Source organism: Mirounga angustirostris, unplaced genomic scaffold, assembly GCF_029215605.1.
Source record: "Mirounga angustirostris isolate CCGP_5_RB_7025 unplaced genomic scaffold, mMirAng1.0.hap1 SCAF_4, whole genome shotgun sequence".
NCBI lineage: Eukaryota > Metazoa > Chordata > Mammalia > Carnivora > Phocidae > Mirounga > Mirounga angustirostris.
This window is the reverse complement of record NW_026991712.1, coordinates 115,894,548-115,908,091: the sequence shown is the minus strand read 5'-3', so window position 1 is coordinate 115,908,091 and position 13,544 is coordinate 115,894,548. Positions and strand designations below refer to the sequence as shown.

General features: G+C 42.0%; 1 protein-coding gene across 12 annotated transcripts in view; it reads left to right on the top strand.

The window, feature by feature from the left end:
- Positions 1-504: 504 nt before the first annotated feature.
- Positions 505-13,544, top strand: part of LRRC8C (leucine rich repeat containing 8 VRAC subunit C) — a 119,009-nt gene continuing 105,969 nt past the window's right edge. For all 12 annotated transcript variants that reach the window (XR_010410861.1, XR_010410860.1, XR_010410859.1 and 9 more), the window contains exon 1: positions 505-752. The gene's annotated coding sequence lies outside the window, so the exon portion shown is untranslated. The remainder of the gene's footprint in view (positions 753-13,544) is intronic.

The following is a 13,544-nucleotide window of genomic DNA, read 5'->3' as shown; positions in this document are numbered from 1 at the left end:
GGGAGATGAGGAGGAGGGATGATCTCCATCCTGACCCCAGTCCCGCAGGGGAGTTGCCAGAAGGGCTATTTTTAGTGGTAGCTGCCCCCCTCTAACACCCAGGGGAGGAGCTGCGGCACTGGAGTGGCCGCAGAGCGCGGAGAAGGCTCGGTTTTCCGCGCCCTGTGAAGGGTGGGGAGGAATCGGACGCAGCCCGTTCCCCAGGCGGAGGCCGCCAGGTGGCCGCCTCGGAGGCGGGAGCGGCCCCGCGGGGAGGCGCGGCAGGGTCCGTTTTCCACGGCCAGGGGGAAGCCTCCGCCGGCCAGCGGCAGCCTCGCCGGCCAGTCCCGGCGCGCGGTGGTCTCCGCAGGGGAGGAAGTTCCCGGGCACGGCGGCCTGCGTCACAGCGGGGCTGGGACCGCCGGGCGGGCGGCGGCGGCGGCGGCGACCCCGGGGCCGGGCGCTGGGCGGCGCTGGCTGCCGCTGGCCCGGCTGCGCGCGGGGCGGCGCTGGAGGCGGCTCCGTCCGCGGCCCGGGAGGCGGAGGGGAGGAGGGCTGCGGGGCTGGGGCGGTAGCTGCGTCCCGGCCGGGAGCCCGCGAAGAGGACGAGGAGGAAGGCGCCGCCGTGGCCGCGGCCGCAGTGCTCCGGGCGCCACACGCCATGAGCAGCGGCCCCGCCGCCGACCCCGCCGTCGCCGACCGCCGCTGAGCCGGCCCGGGAGACCGCTCGCCGCTCCCCAGCACCCTCCCCGGCGGCACCCTCGCGCCCGGAGGTAAGGGCGGGGACCGCCGAGGGATGGAGAGGGGCGGCCCGCCGAGGACCGCCCGGCTCGGTCCGCTAGGTGCGCGGGAGCCACTGCCCGCCCTGCGCCTCGCTCGCGTCTCTGCTGCTCGCGCGCTCGGGCGGGCGGAAGGTGGTCGCCCGCCCGGGGTTTGCGCCTTGCAGCCACCGCTGCTGGGGCTCTGGGACCCGCCAGCCCCTACCCCACCCATTCCGAGCCAGCGCCAGCGTCGGGGCCAGGGACCCCAGCCTGGCGCCGAGCACCGCGCGGCCGCCGCAGGTTCTGCGGACTTGGTGGGGGGTGGGGGCATCGGGGGTGGAGGACGAGGAGAAAAGGCGGCCACCGCCGGGGCGATCGTCCTTCTTCCCTACCTGAACCCCCCGCCCCCGAGACCCCACGGCCTGTGCCTTCTGGTCTGCTCTCCCCTTGTACCCCCGAGCCCCTGAAGTTAGCACTTTCGGGGAGAGAGGAATCTGATGGGCTCCGACGGGAACGAGAGCGCGGTGCCTGCCGCTTTGCAGGACCGGCGGGGAGAGAGGGTTTAGCCAGATCGGGCGGGCCCCAGAAGCCAGGTGTCTAGGCCGGCTGTTGCGACCAGGACCGCCGCCTTCAACCCAAACCCAGGGTCGCCGGTCTTTCCCTTTCCAGCTGGTTGCCAGCAGCGAGGTGGCGAGGGATGGAGTCAGCAACTCCGGAACCTTAGGATGTGCTCTGTAGACGCTAATTCCCTTCTTTTCTCCCCGGCCAGTTCTTCCCTCCCCCACCCCACGCCGGCGGGTGTACATCAGATCACAGTTCCTTCAGAAGCTCGCAGGGTACCTAGCTCTGAATAACCACAGACACCTAGCCCACATCCCAGGACGGTATTTCAGAGTGTGAAGACCAAACTTCACCTGGTTTCAAATTCTCTTTAAACATCTGAAACTCAGCAAACCCGTTAGGAAAACACTTGCAAGCCCACATCCTCCTTAAAGTAAAAAATAAGAACCAATTTTGTGGGAGTGCTAGCGTTGGGCAAAGGGAGGCTTGAGTGACCCTATTTATCGCAGCTTTACGGGGGAGGAATAGATAAAAGAAATGGCAGTCCTATTTTATTCACATACTTCTTATAATGTAAGAAATGGAGCTTCAACCAACAGGCACATTTCCGGACAGGTATGGAGTGGTTTCCTAAGGCATCCATGAGGCTTATTCATGGATAAATCAGTAAGATGTCGTCTAGGTGGGAAAGGAGGCAAACTGATGGTATCCCTCTTGCTTGGCACAAGGAGCTTTATACGTGTATACATTTTTTTTCTTTATTTTTTAAAGATTTGTGTAAACCCAAAAGGTACATTGAACTTCCCCAAATTCGCTCCGATTCATAAACCATGTGTTGGATGTGTGGATATAGATGACCCATTAGATGTATACTACTCTAATCTTCGATATTTGTATTTCTTCTGACTTGCTTAATTAGGGAATACCAGGGGTGTAACCCTGATTTACTTTACTTTGGAGTGATTAATTTAAATACTGTCTTGAGGTCAGTTTGTTTGTTTGCTTTTGAGGGGGCAGTTGGGGACCAGCTTTGCAAGGATGGATATTTTTCATGGTTCACATAATGGATTGACCACAGATGGGTCCTACCACTTCAACAATGCTATCAGAGATAGCAAGCATGTTTAACAATTTTCTTAGTAATACAGTTATCAAAGTCTCTGTTAATGGTACTAATCTTTTATTTCTCAGATTGACGAAGCACTTTGTCTAATGGAATGCTTTTAGAAGAGAATACTTTTAGTGAAAAAAATGTATGAGGGAGTATAAAAGAATGAATAATTTTCCACTTATGTAAATTTTAACTTTTAAGTACAATACAAAGTTAGCAATTTTTAAAACGCCTAAGGTGTCTAATTTTTACCAAATTGCTGTTACGATTTTCCAATAGTCTGTAGTATTTTTAAGTTATAGTCACCAATAACATTATAATAGAGCCCAAGTGTAAAAACAGTTGGGGTGGAAAGTTACACGTATTTTGCCAAGCATTGTGTTAATGATTTAATGTGGTGGGTCCATTGCTATAATATAGTCTAGTACTGTAGGTACCTAACATACATTATACTCAGATATGTACAACAAATGTTTAAAGTAGATGGTGCCATCTACTTTTTACAGAAGAAAGATGGTCAGTCTGTGACTTGCCCAAGACAAGACAGCTAACTTAATGCCTGAATGAGGCCAAACCTCTTTAGCCTTAATGATGTACTTTTCTGTTATCCAGAGCTGCCTATCTTTTTTCTACAAAGATTTATCGTTAACTTGCTGTAATGACTCTATGAAGAAGCTGAGATTGAAGAAGTAATCACTATCCAAGGTTTTCCATGTAAATAGTATATAGCTGAATTCACATTTGGAATTGGGGCCATCTCTTTCCTAAACCCGTGTTCTTGCCACTGATCTCTATTAAATGACAGATTAAGAACTTAACCTAATGGACATTTTACTTTTTTTTTTTTTTAAGATTTTATTTATTTATTTGACAGAGAGAGAGGGAACACAAGCAGGGGGAGCGTGAGAGGGGGAAGCAGGTTTCCCTCTGAGCAGGGAGCCCGATGCAGGGCTCGATCCCAGGACCCTGGGACCGTGACCTGAGCCGAAGGCAGATGCTTAACGAGTGAGCCACCCAGGCGCCCCGACATTTTACTTTTTTTCATCAGCTGTTCTCATCAACATGACAGTGATGGTCTCGTAGGCTGCGATACACTCTCAAGATTTTATACTCAGTCCCTGGAGTGCTGGCTGTATCTCCAGCCCTAGATCACTGATGAAAGCATATTTGCAACCAATGAGGGTGACATTACTATGGAGGTATCCTTGAATCCACTTCATTTCTCTTAACTTATAAATCAGGCTAGATTGGCATGGGGGGAAGAGCATGGTCTCAAGATGGGAAAAGCTGGTATCAGATTTTGGTTTTACTGTCCAGTAGGAGTGTAAACTAATTCATGCTGTAGAACTTTCCTGAGCCCATTTCCTGATGTATAATGGAGTTAATAAAGCCTATTAGTTGGAGTATTGTGCGGACTAAATGTAACAATCTGTATAAAGGACAGCTCCTGTCACCTACTAGGTGTTCAGTAAATGGTAGGGATTAGCACCCCTGTATCCCGGTGTTGATGGAAATTTCTGCTGGAGTTTGCTCCATCTATATTTTACATGCATATAGTGATTAGTCATTGCTATCAGTGATTCATTCTTCATATGGCTAGACAAAGGTCTAATCTGGTTTCTAGCATCTTTAACTTTTGAATCACATCCTTTTTTTGTAGTCCTGACTTACATTTACTCACCTTACATAGTTTGTCATTTGCTCCACTCTGCATATTTTTTAAAACTTTACTAGCCATACTTCAGTGAGTTGGAATTTGTAATTTTTGGCAAACACACTTTCCTGTTTTCTGCTTCTCCTGATTTCTCGACCTTGCTTATCACTCAAGGCACCATGACAGTCCCACTTTCTTCCCACCACATATCTCACCCTTGGCCAGATCTCCACTAGCTAAAATTCTGCATGTCCTTCAAGGCCCAGCCTAAATGCTACCTCCTTCCGGAGGTAGTGTACCTTCCATTTTAAATCCTTTCTCAGTTCGCTTATAAATCAGACACCATATACCCTAATAATTTAAAAAAAAAAAATTTTTTTTTTTTACTTTTTTAGTTATTTGCCCAGATAATATCCTATGAAAGTCTACACACTCTTTGAGGCAAGAGAATTTTTCTGTTTCTTTATATTTCTTGCTTAGTATAAAATACAAATGGTTTCTAATTTCTGAATGAAAGATGAGTCAGATATTCTGAGGGAGAGCCTTGCAGTAATTAGGAAAGATGCCTAAATTATTTGTCTCTGTTACATGATTATTAGTGACACCTTCCTCTTCGAGACTTGTTTGTCCCAGCCTTCTCCACCAATTTAACTGATATATAACATTTACTGGAAGGCCTTTTTTTCTTTTTCTTTTTTTTTTTTAAGAGAGGGAGGGTGGGGCACAGAGGGAGAGGAAGAGAGAATCCCAAGCAGGCTCCACGCCCAGCGCAGAGCCTGACCCCGGGCTCGATGTCACAACCCTGAGATGCTGAGAGCTGAAATCAAGAGTGTCGCTTAACTGACTGAGCCACTCAGACATCCCTGGAAGGCCATACTTCTTAAAGCTTTGGCCATTCGGTACCAGGTAAGATAGCTATGGTTCATTAATAAATGGCTCCTGTGGTGGGATAAAAAACTCATTAAGTTTGCAACTATTGAGCACACCAACAGTATTTGAGTGGTTTGGTATTTTTAATGGTCCAGATGGATTTCTTTAATAAGGAGTAGGATTTACCTGAGGGAAAGGAATACCTACCTTGAGAGAAGGTTGAGGTAATGAGCAAGGAGGATTTCAAACCACTTTGGTTGGAAATAGGACTAACCACGGCACAGGGTGGAGGCTGCAACCAGAAGTGACTTCGTGAGAGAATTCGTACAGGAAAAAGACGTAGACAGTTTCACACAAATAGGAGAGGGGGAAAAAATGGAAGAAGTAACAGAAAGGAAGCATGACTATAATAGTATATGGCTGAGGCCTGCTAGATATATGGCATTCCTGGAGTGTAGAAATAGGAAAGAGATGGTGAGGCAAGACTGGCAAGAAAGGAGAGGAACTAGTGTGGCCTTAAAAGTCTAGTCTAGGGCGCCTGGGTGGCTCAGTTGGTTAAGCGACTGCCTTCGGCTCAGGTCATGATCCTGGAGTCCCGGGATCGAGTCCCGCATCGGGCTCCCTGCTCGGTGGGGAGTCTGCTTCTCCCCCTGACCCTCCCCCCTCTCATGTGCTCTCTCAAATAAATAAATAAAATCTTAAAAAAAAAAAAAAGTCTAGTCTAGTACCTTAATACACTTTCATTTGTACCCCGGGCTGGCACAGAAAGACAAGAGGATAATCTCAGAGGTTTGCTCAAAGTAGATAGTTTGGCAGGAAGATATTGAAAGTTCCCTAATTATTAAGAGTAGAGAATGACTGAACTCTTCTCTAGTATCAGACATGAAATAAAGAATCTGGGCTATCTGCTTAGAAGTGTAAAACACTCACAAGTTCTGGTAGTGAATTTAGGATCATTTTCTGATGTTGGATGGGTGTTCTTCTAAAATATGGTTCTATAGGGGCGCCTGGGTGGCTCAGTCTGTTAAGCGTCTGCCTTCTGCCCAGGTCATGATCCCAGGGGCCTAGGATCGAGCACCGCATCAGGCTCTCTGCTCAGTGGGAAATCTGCGTCTCCCTCTCCCTCTGCTCTCCTGCTCCCACTTGTGCTTGCTCTCTCAAATGAATAAAAATAAAAAATCTTTAAAAAGAATAAAATAAAATAAAATATGGTTATATAGTCTGTGGTATATCTAATTGTGAATGGCAGCTGGTAGAGAAATGGCAGTATGGGTTCAGAAAATGAATAGGATTTAGAAAAGGGGGAATTGGCAAAATTCAGAAATCAATTTTAAGAAAGATGCCTTAACGCTTAGGGAAGTAACTGAAGATGTCTCAGAAGACTGAAGTATTTTGAGTCAAAGGAATCCAGAAATATATGTTGTTTGAAGAACACTTTTAAGAACTGGGAAGAACCGGAGCTATTCTACTGGAGAAGGGTGGGAAGGTAGAGCAAAGAGGAGTTATTTTGGCTAAGCCAAAAAACTGCCCGAAGACTTGAAACACTAGGGAGAACATAATGGAGATCATAGAAAAGTGTTTCCCAACCTTTTATTTCATTATTACTCTCCCTCCATGAGTTTATTTTTTTATAGATAAATTATAATGCAGATACACTGTATATCTGTTCATGAACTGTGGCCTTTTGGCAGGCTACAAACCATTATTTAAGATTTCTTTTTTTCCCCTGCCCTCCAGAACTGATTTTTGACAGGGACGAGATTGCCCCCCAGTTGAGAACACATGGTGTGGCACAATTCTATATTATGTCCAAAAACTGTAAAAGAGCCATATGGAACTAAAAGACCTGAAGAAAAGTCAACATATTTATTTGTATGAATGTATATGATACCTTACTTGACAAATTCTCTGGCATTAGATTGTTCTTTTCTCTTTTTTGCCTTTATAAAGAAAAGCATACTTTATTGGCTCTTAAGCTGAAATATACATGTAAAAAAATATATAAGGCTTCTAGTTGTCCCAGTCCTACCTTGGCAAAATTATTAAATTTATAAAATTATATTCCAATGCCCCCTCTACCTGCATTCTTTTGGGGAGTAGGGATAGGAAGCCCTCCCCAAACTTTAAATGCTCAACACCCTTTACTTATGTTATGCTGGGAAGGTTCTGCTATTAACTATTCATTCTTGTGACCAGTCAGTTATACATGAGTATGAATTAGTTTGTCTTTAATAGAGCATTTGTATTTTAAGCCATTTATTTATACTTATGAAACACTACGTTCCCTACCAAAGAGATTTCAGGTCATAACAAGTAGATATTTGGTGGGAGGCAGTGGGGCTCTGAAGTCATTCTTAGCTTTTTCATGTTCTGTTCCTTACTCCAGTTCCCTAGGGAGCATAAGCCTGGGCTTCTGGTGTCCAGTCTCGGGAGCTGCAAGCATTAGAAGAGCTTGGCTTCTTTGCATATTGACTTCTTTTTTTTTTTTTTTTTAAGATTTTATTTATTTATTTGAGAGAGTGGATGAGAGGAGAGAGAGAGCACATGAGAGGGGGGAGGGTCAGAGGGAGAAGCAGACCCCCCGCTGAACAGGGAGCCCGATGCGGGACTCGATCCTGGGACTCCAGGATCATGACCTGAGCCGAAGGCAGCCGCTTAACCAACTGAGCCACCCAGGCGCCCCATTTTTTTTTTTTTTAAGATTTTATTTATTTGACACAGAAAGACACAGCGAGAGAGGGAACACAAGCAGGGGGAGGGGGAGAGGGAGAAGCAGGCTTCCGCGGAGCAGAGAGCCCGATGCAGGGCTCGATCCCAGGACCTTGGGACCACGACCTGAGCCGAAGGCAGACGCTTAACGACTGAGCCACCCAGGCGCCCCTGCATATTGACTTCTTTCAGCATTTGGAGCCCATCAGCCCTTGCACTCTCCCCTCCCCCCAAATCATCTCCTCCAGCTTTTGTTTTAACTGTACTGTTATTTTTCCTTTCCTTCACTGTCAGACCTCCAGCAATTGTTTTTCAGCATCTTTTCTCTTTCATTTTTGGAGCTGAACTGAAACCTCCCTGAGGGCAGAGACTGTATCTGTCTTGCTCCCTTCTGTATCCCCAGCACCTACACAGTGTCTGGGACACAGCTGCTCAAGACAGCATTGTGGGATAAATATTTAATGATAGATGCTACAGTAACATTTCTAAGCTACCAGTTTGCAGTGTATCCTTCTCCCTTTCTATTATTTTAAATTCTGATTATGAAATTTGATAGTGTAACTAGAAGTTATCCTTCTTAATAGGGTCATGAAATATGTACAGGGAAATATTTCTATATGTGATTGGAAATTAGGGGCAAGCATTATATAAAATATGAAGTCCGGGCACCAAAATAAATCCAAGGTAGAAGTCACTAAATAAGCTAAATATATGAAAACTCATGAGTCCTGTGATTTCATTCTGTGTATTTGAAGACCTTGTCAAACCAATACAAATTATTAAGTACTCTTTCTCAAATATTGTTGAAGTTTATGAAAATTAGAAACAGGTTCAGGGGGTGCCTGAATGGCTCAGTCGGCTAAGCACCTATCTGCCTTCAGCTCAGGTTATGATCTCAGGGTCCTGGGATCGAGCCCCACATCGCATCTTGCTCCCTGCTCAGTAGGGAGTCTGCTTCTCCTTCTCCCTCTGCCCCACCCCCCTGCTCATGTTCTCTCTCTCTCAAATAAATAAATAAAATCTTAAAAAAAAGTTTCAAATATCTTATCAAATAAAATATAACCAAAATATCAAATAAAATATAACCAATAAATCCAACTTCTAGAAAAGTATTATAGAGGCTTATTAAGCTAGTAACACCTTGATTTTTCAAAGTAACTATGAGAATAGCTTCATTAGAAAAAAACACTGCCAGGCTAATTTGTATTATCTCCCTTGACATTAACTCCAGGATAATGTTCTTATCAGTAAAGTTAGGAAATACTGTCCAGCACACACAACTTTCTAGTTAATGCAAAGCTGTGTGACTCCCAGAGCATGGTTAAAGCTGAGGAGTTAGTAGCTGCACACGCGTCTAGAGTTTGGATCTGAGTTGAGGGCTTAGGTATTTTATCTACAAATCTACGTGGAATAATGGGAAACATGTATCTGATATTTTGTTAAATGGCCCCATGGTGGATAGAGTGGCTTGGTGTTGAAGCAAGGATTGGAAATGATCTTTGTAAAAATAAAATAAAATAAAATAAAATGAAAGGAAGTAGTCAAAACAAAGCAATAAAATTTACTTAAGGAAAGTAAAGGGTTATATCTTGAAGAAAAATCAACAAGCCAACCATATAAATATACCAGAGTTTTGTTTGGGTACGTTCATTTCTGTAGCACCAGTATTTACAATAGTGCCTGACATGTAGCAAAGGATCAATAAATATTTGTTGAATGAATAAATGAATGGAATGCAAGATGGAGAAAGACTAACCATATGCCATGAGGGCAAGAGCAAATTTATTCCTAAGGAAATGGTGCTGGATAACTAGAAGACTGAATAGATTGTTAGAAAAGCTTTCTAGACAAATCATTTATTTATGAGCATACATTAAAGTTTTATTTCAGGCTGACATATAAGAGAAAAGGTTTCTGGTAAGTCAGTTTGAAAATTCATTCTTACCAGGGACATCTTATAAAAGTAATGGATGGTTATACATCATTATGAGACTAGATAAAAAATGTGGATTGAAGGTTATTAGACTTTCGAGTAACAGTTGACAGTTAACTGGGTCTCTCGGTAGCTGGTTTCCAAGGACGGGTCTTATCCCCATTCCACATTGTACAGGAGGCTAGCCAGGGCAATAGGGATGAAAAAAATTAAAGATATAAAGATGAGAAAGGGTGAAGTAAAAATATGTCTCCTTATAAACTTTGTTATTAGAAATTAGGATTCCGTATCCTAAGGAATCTATAAAGCGGCAATTAACAATAAGGGTCTCACTAATCTAATTGACCTTCAGGTATTTAAAATTTACCCAAAAAAAGCTTAGAAGTAAATACGTTGACAGTAATTATTTCAGTCAACCCTTGTACATGAACATGTAGAAGATTTTACTTGTCCTGAGAGTGTATCCTAAAAATGTAATCACATTAATAACATTTTTTTCCCCCTCACATGACAGCTTTTCCCATAATGTGATTGCAATAAACAGAGCAGCCTACTGTTGACCTAATTAAGGAATTAGGGAGCAAATCAATTAAAACTAATGATTTCCAGCTTCTCTTACTTATGAATGCCATATTCTGGATTGTAGGAGAGGGAGCAGACTCTGGATGCTACCTAGATACTGTCTAGTGTGTATCAGATATATTCTGAGTATAAAAAATCTCCTGTCTTTATTGCTTCAAATTTGGAACATAATCTTAAGACAACATTATAAAATGTTGTCAGAGAAGAATATAGATGCCCAATGATAAGAGAAGGCCATATTGTTGGTTGTTGTATTAACTACTAACAAATCAGGAAGTCTATAAAAAAAAGTCAGAATTTTAATTTCTCTAGAGGCCAGGAATCTCTTATTATTCTGTTTGTTTACTTTCAGTTATTTATCATTTCAATTCCAAAAAACAGTATAAAAGCAAAAAAGCTGGGGCACCTGGGTGGCTCAGTCAGTTAGGTGTCTGTCTGCCTTTGGCTCAGGTCACGATCCCAGGATCCTGGGATCGAGCCCCACGTGGGGCTCCCTGCTTAGCAGGGAGTCTGCTTCTCCCTCTCCCTCTGTTGCTCCCCCTGCTTGTGCTCTCTCGCTGTCTCCCTTAAATAAATAAATAAAGTTTTTTAAAAAAAGCAAAAAAGCTAATTGCCTCTTTTGAAAGAACACATTGAGTTGGGTAAAGACAAAAATAACTTTGCTACCTGGGTAGGATATATAAGTAAATAATTTTACAGCCTCATGTTGATAAAAAGCCATCTCAAAAATAATTTTTCTTTCTCAGTTGTCATTTATTCTATTAAGCTACTTTAAAAAATTATTTTATCTCAGTATGTGTTATTTCTCATATAAATCACAAGCTAAGCAATGGTGGATGACAGTATTTAAAATGTTAGACTTTACTTTTTAAGATAAAATTAATTTTATAGAGCATGTTATAAAATAATGATTATGATCTTCGAATGTTATGAAGAACAAATTATGTTTGTATATATGATATGTAAATTTAAACTATCACATGATAGTATTTTGTCAAAGATTATTCATCCATTATCCAATTTTAATATTAGTCCCAAGCCTTAAAATTAATTATCTTGAATTACAATTTACATTGCCATTTAAAAATAGTATAGGTTGTGTCTGGGTGGCTCAGTCAGTTAAGCGTCTGACTCTTGATTTCAGCTCAGGTCATGATCTCAGGGTCGTGAGATCGAGCCCCAAGTAGGGCTCCGTGCTCAGCACAAGAGTCTGCTTGAGATTCTCTCTCTCCCTCTCCCTTTTTCCCACACCCCATGTGCACACGCGCTCTCTCTCTCTCTAAATAAAGAGATAAAGGCTTTAAAAATAGTATGATCCCTATTCATATTAAAGATCTATCAAAGAAATATGACATTCCATGCTTTCACTTTACTGCAGCATTGCCTAAAATGTATAACCATCATTAAAGAAATAGACACTAGTTATAATTCAATTTTGTTGAACATAACCTACAAACACTTAAATTTTTAGTGTAAATAATGATCTGACCTATGATATAAATACAAGGAATTTAGTAACTTCCAATTAAATATGCATCCTATCAGAGAACAGGTCAGTCATGCATAAGCTAAAATATTTTAACAGCTTTATTGATACATAATTTCCATACTATAACACTTATCTGTTTAAAGGATACAATTCAGTGGTTTTTAGTATAATTACAGAATTCCTCACCATAATCTAATTTTACATTTTTTCAACCCAAAAAGAAACCTGTACCCATTAGCAATTACTCCCCACCTTGCCCCCCAACATCTCCTCCTCTCGAGCTCTAGGCAGCCACCAATCTATCTTCTGTATCTATAGATTTGCCTATTCCAGACATTTCATGTAAATGGTATCCTACAATATATGGTCTTTTGTGACTGGCTTCTTTCACTTAGCATACATTTGAGGTTTATCCATGTTGTAGAATGTATCAGTACTCCATGCCTTTTTATTGCCAAATAATATTTTATCATATAGATATATCATATTTTCTTTATCCATTTATCAGTTGATGGACTTTTAGGTTGTTATAAGGAATAATGCTCCTATGAATGTTTGTATACAAGTTTTTGTGTGGACATAGGTTTTCATTTCTCTATTGGATAGGTTTATGTAGAAATAGAATTGCTGGGTCATGTATAACTTTGTTTAAAATTTTGATGTGAGTTTGATGCAAATGAGGTATAATTTTTGCATCATATCCCAAACTAGAATAAAATCAGGTCTAAAACATTTAACTGTCTTTTTAATGAAAACAAAACAGTTTAATTTGTCCAAGTATTCATCATTAGGAATATCCACTGAACTTTGAATTTTAACATACTTCAACCACAGTTTGCAAAGTACTATTAATGCACCACTAAATCTCTTTAAATTTTGGATTAAAAATTCTGGTTAAGAAATATAGAAAAGGGGGCACCTGCATGGCTCAGTTGGTTGAGCATCCAACTCTTGATTTTGGCTCAGGTCACAATCTCGGGGTCCTGGGATCAAGCCCCGCATTGGGCTCTGTGCTCAGCAAAGAGTCTGCCTGGGATTCTCTCTCTCCCTCTCCCTCTGTCCCTCCCCCTGCTCGCGTTCTCCATCTCTCTCTAAAATAAATAAAATCTTAAATATATATATATATATATATATATATATATATATATATATATATATATATGTAGAAAGGACTACTGAAGGCTAACTCTGTAGCTATTTGTATATTTTGGGGTTCCCTATCCTTAGTAAACTGAACACCACCAGTTAATGCCAAACTTTTCTTCTGTGCATTTTTCCTCTTTTTATTGTAGGGTGGAGGAGGGATATTTTTCATATTCCCTTACTCTAGAAGTATATAAGTGTTTATTAGCTTCTGCCTAGAAAATGTGAACTCCATTCATTTGAAAGTCTACAGTCTTGTTAGTTTCCCTCTGGAAAGAGGTAAAGTCACCTATAAAAGTAAAATATCTCTTACTGGTTAAATTGTTTTCAGGTACTGCTCTTTTGCCTGGGATGGTGATAGAGAGGCTGTCTTGATAAATTGGATCTGTTTCAATCTATTTCCTACTATTCTTTTAATTCACTGTCAGACCAAGACCTGGCAGAAATTTCCCTTAACGCTTTCTCTTCACACCCTTGTAAAATCACCCAGATTTCCCTTTTCCCTTCCTTTCAAAGTGAATCTATTTGTTTAAGGAAGTATTCTCCTAACACACAAAAGACAAACTCCTGCAACCACTTAACCTTCATTCTTAGAGGTGTTCTAAGCAAGTGGGAAGCTAAACGTCTAGTAGGGGCCCAAGGGACTCACTCACCATAAAAACAGAATACTATAAATAACCGCTTCCAAACATAAGCAAATGAACAGAAAACCTCTGAAAAAATTCCTACATATAATTTTAACTGTTAGACAA